Here is a 5,274-nt window from a genome sequence, read left to right as displayed (position 1 = left end):
ATTATGGATACATTGTCACCTAATTTTTTTCAGATAACATTTGGTTGTTAATTAATTTACTTTTGTATGGAGATGAATTTACACTAAAATAGCTTAGATATGGGTTGAGACATTACACATACTTTGTCAAACTATTGATGCAATGTTTTCATGACAACCGTTGTGTGTTTTTTCAGTCTTGTTGAGTAGACTTGTAATGTATGGTAGATGAGTGGGTGTGCGTTTAAATGGGAGGAGAAAGTTCCACTCTAAACATGACATTTGTGTAAAATTCGAAGAAAGTTCCATTATTTCCTTGTGGTTGTTGAGTGTTTATTTTTAGAGACACCCCTTGTATATTAGAGTTGATAAAGCCATCCATTAGTGTCTCCTTCGCTCACCAGCACAGAAGAACTCCAATATGTTTGGTAAATATTTTTACTGTACTCTCACAACAACAGTTAACCATTTGTGACATACTTGGATTGTTAAAATAATAACCTACTATTGTTTCTGATTGGTTTGTGATTGTCATTTTGCTGGTGACTAGGCATGTGTGCATGCGTAAAATGTGTGTTATGTCCCTAAGTATACATACACAATGGGTAGCATACAGTGAGGGAAAAAAGTATTTGATCCCCTGCTGATTTTGTACGTTTGCCCACTGACAAAGAAATGATCAGTCAATAATTTTAATGGTAGGTTTATTTGAACAGTGAGAGACAGAATAACAACAAAAAAATCCAGAAAAACTTATGTCAAAAATGTTATAAATTGATTTGCATTTTAATGAGGGAAATAAGTATTTGACCCCTCTGCAAAACATGACTTAGTACTTGGTGGCAAAACCCTTGTTGGCAATCACAGAGGTCAGACGTTTCTTGTAGTTGGCCACCAGGTTTGCACACATCTCAGGAGGGATTTTGTCCCACTCCTCTTTGCAGATCTACTCCAAGTCATTAAGGTTTAGAGGCTGACGTTTGGCAACTCGAACCTTCAGCTTCCTCCACAGATTTTCTATGGGATTAAGGTCTGGAGACTGGCTAGGCCACTCCAGGACCTTAATGTGCTTCTTCTTGAGCCACTCCTTTGTTGCCTTGGCCGTGTGTTTTGGGTCATTGTCATGCTGGAATACCCATCCACGACCCATTTTCAATGCCCTGGCTGAGGGAAGGAGGTTCTCACCCAAGATTTGACGGTACATGGACCCGTCCATCGTCCCTTTGATGCGGTGAAGTTGTCCTGTCCCCTTAGCAGAAAAACACCCCCAAAGCATAATGTTTCCACCTCCATGTTTGACGGTGGGGATGGTGTTCTTGGGGTCATAGGCAGCATTCCTCCTCCTCCAAACACAGCGAGTTGAGTTGATGCCAAAGAGCTCGATTTTGGTCTCATCTGACCACAACACTTTCACCCAGTTCTCCTCTGAATCATTCAGATGTTCATTGGCAATCTTCAGACGGCCCTGTATATGTGCTTTCTTGAGCAGGGGGACCTTGCAGGCGCTGCAGGATTTCAGTCCTTCACGGCGTAGTGTGTTACCAATTGTTTTCTTGGTGACTATGGTCCCAGCTGCCTTGAGATCATTGACAAGATCCTCCCGTGTAGTTCTGGGCTGATTCCTCACCGTTCTCATGATCATTGCAACTCCACAAGGTGAGATCTTGCATGGAGCCCCAGGCCGAGGGAGATTGACAGTTATTTTGTGTTTCTTCCATTTGCGAATAATCGCACCAACTGTTTTCACCGTCTCACCAAGCTGCTTGGCAATGGTCTTGTAGCCCATTCCAGCCTTGTGTAGGTTACAATCTTGTCCCTGACATCCTTGGAGAGCTCTTTGGTCTTGGCCATGATGGAGAGTTTGGAATCTGATTGATTGATTGCTTCTGTGGACAGGTGTCTTTTATACAGGTAACAAACTGAGATTAGGAGCACTCCCTTTAAGAGTGTGCTCCTAATCTCAGCTCGTTACCTGTATAAAAGACACCTGGGAGCCAGAAATCTTTCTGATTGAGAGGGGGTCAAATACTTATTTCCCTCATTAAAATGCAAATCAATTTATAAAATTTTTGACATGCGTTTTTCTGGATTATTTTGTTGTTATTCTGTCTCTCACTGTTCAAATAAACCTACCATTAAAATTATAGACTGATAATTTCTTTGTCAGTGGGCAAACGTACAAAATCAGCAGGGGATCAAAAACTTTTTTCCCTCACTGTACATTGTAGTAACCATGTTGCCCTTCACCAGTTTTACCTAGCATCTTTCTAGTGATCAAGTTGGAGACAGCACAGGCAGCACCCCACTCTGGAAATGTGGACAAGTGTCAGAAGGCTTTAGACCGGACCATAGAGCTTTCTAAACTGTCAGATCATGAAGCTGGCATCCTCCTGACTTCTTACGTAAGTAACAAGATGGAATGGAGGGGGTTCGGTCAATATCTTTGCCTGAGACTTGATAAATTACATTAGCTCCCCAGGTTAATGACTGGGCATTAGCTCTGTGGGCTAACCAAGTAATGAGGCCTGCAGGGGACTGGGAGTTACCGTGACAAACCGTAGTGATGGCCTCTTCTGGCAAATGAATTTCCCAAATTCCCCATGATTAGAAAAGTGATGACTTAACCATATGAGATCACGTGGGTTCTCAGAACCGTCGGTCACCGTGACAAACAACAATTACTGTTTGATGCTCAACTCTGCCAATATTCCCCAGATTTAGTCAGTGACGAATGTTAACCCACATGATATCATATGATTTTCTCAGAACCGTATTATTCATGGTAAAGTGAAAAAGAAAACAGGTCAATTGCACAATGAGAATGTCAGTGGACTGATTCAGATACGTGTCCTGGGGCTGGAGAGGGATGCTAACTCCGTGCCTAGATTAGCACTGCAGCGTGAGCAGTATTAACCATAAACGTTGTTGCCATGACCACCAAAAGCGCTTCTAGGAAGGGGTGATTGGACGCTGACAGGACCACCAACCAATGCACACACTGATTGGACGCTGCCAGGACCCCCGACCAATGCACACAACGGGACAAGGGGATTGGTGAACTGAAGTCCAGTTGTGATGATGGTAACGCTGTACTTAAGGCCTGCAGGTATAATGCATTATGATGCGGTTATAATGCTTGCGTTATAAGACTTGTTATAGGCATATATAACCCCCTTATTTCTTGTTATCGTCTCATAAAGATCCTGACTAAATAACAGCCATTTTGAGTCATAGCCTAAGCCTTGTAATAACGCATTATAAAGTCAACCATGCTGATAACACGTAATAAAGCATAATACCTGCAGTTTATAAAGTGTAACCATGATGGATTTTCTTATGCTACTTACCTGCTTGCCGCAGGGCACAAACATCTTACTCGTACTGTAAACAACACAGCTGTCTTCCAGTGATGTTTATACTGTAATGCTATGTGTCAGAACGCCACCCTTTGTGTCAAAGGTCAAGTTATTTCATGTGTGAGTGAATTATGTGAAGCACAATTTCTGCTTGGTAAAATATGTCTCTCCATTGGTGCTTTTTATTCGCCATATCTTCACAAATTGTACTTGTAGTAAGGCACGTAAATGGCCTAATCGCACAGCAATAACTGAAGCCGCTCATTGAAGTGTCAGCACAAGTCTTATTGTCGACAATCACATTAGAGAGAAAAAAGACATTATAAAAAAGGTTGTTTTGAAGTGTATTGGTAGAAATTAGTGTTAATTGGTAAACATCAGAATTTTATTTTCTTGAAAAACATATACAGGCAATACTAGAAAAAAAAAGACAAATTCCATGATTATCCAAGGTAAAGAGTAGCTTTATTTAGTGCCGTGATGCAGTTTCAACATCAATAAGAAGTTACTCAAAAAATGTTTAAGGGTCAACATTTCTGTACTTTTGTAGCGTTGTAGCATTGTATTTCCTTTACGATCAACACTGTCTTATTCTTCCATTTTCTTTTTTAATTTGCACAATTAAGACGTTTCTTATTAATTTCCTTGTAGACTGAGAAAGTTACTAATATCATTAGAAATATAATTTGGTACAATTACATTTTGTACAATTTAAAACATGTATTATGTCAAATAATTGTAAATGTGCTATTAAATTAAATGTATTTCTGGACTTCATTATGGATACATTGTCACCTAATTTTTTTCAGATAACATTTGGTTGTTAATTAATTTACTTTTGTATGGAGATGAATTTACACTAAAATAACTTAGATATGGGTTGAGACATTACACATACTTTGTCAAACTATTGATGCAATGTTTTCATGACAACCATTGTGTGTTTTTTCAGTCTTGTTGAGTAGACTTGTAATAAATGGTTGATGAGTGGGTGGGTGTTTAAATGGGAGGAGAAAGTTCCACTCTAAACATGACATTTGTATAAAATTCTAAGAAAGTTACATTATTTCCTTGTGGTTGTTGAGTGTTTATTTTTAGAGACACCCCTTGTATATTAGAGTTGATCAAGCCATCCATTAGTGTCTCCTTCGCTCACCAGCACAGAAGAACTCCAAATTGTTTGGTAAATATTTTTACTGTACTCTCACAACAACAGTTAACCATTTGTGACATACTTGGATTGTTAAAATAATAACCTACTATTGTTTCTGATTGGTTTGTGATTGTCATTTTGCTGGTGACTAGGCATGTGTGCATGTGTAAAATGTGTGTTATGTCCCTAAGTAGACATACACAATGGGTAGCATACATTGTAGTAACCATGTTGCCCTTCACCAGTTTTACCTATTATCTTTCTAGTGATCAAGATGGAGACAGCACAGGCAGCACCCCACTCTGGAAATGTGGACAAGTGTCAGAAGGCTTTAGACCAGATCATAGAGCTTTCTAAACTGTCAGATCATGAAGCTGGCATCCTCCTGACTTCTTACGTAAGTAACAAGATGGAATGGAGGGGGTTCGGTCAATATCTTTGCCTGAGACTTGATAAATTACATTAGCTCCCCAGGTTAATGACTGGGCTTTAGCTCTGTGGGCTAACCAAGTATTGAGGCCTGCAGGGAACTGGGAGTTACCGTGACAAACCGTAGTGATGGCCTCTTCTGGCAAATGAATTTCCCAAATTCCCCATGATTAGAAAGTGATGACTTAACCATATGAGATCACGTGTGTTTTCTCAGAACCGTCGGTCACCGTGACAAACAACAATTACTGTTTGATGCTCAACTCTGCCAATATTCCCCAGATTTAGTCAGTGACGAATGTTAACCCACATGATATCATATGATTTTCTCAGAACCGTATTATTCATGGGAAAGTG

The sequence above is a fragment of the Coregonus lavaretus genome (genome assembly GCF_964263955.1).
Source record: "Coregonus lavaretus genome assembly, chromosome: 17".
Taxonomy (NCBI): domain Eukaryota; kingdom Metazoa; phylum Chordata; class Actinopteri; order Salmoniformes; family Salmonidae; genus Coregonus; species Coregonus lavaretus.
Note: the sequence above shows the minus strand (reverse complement) of the source record.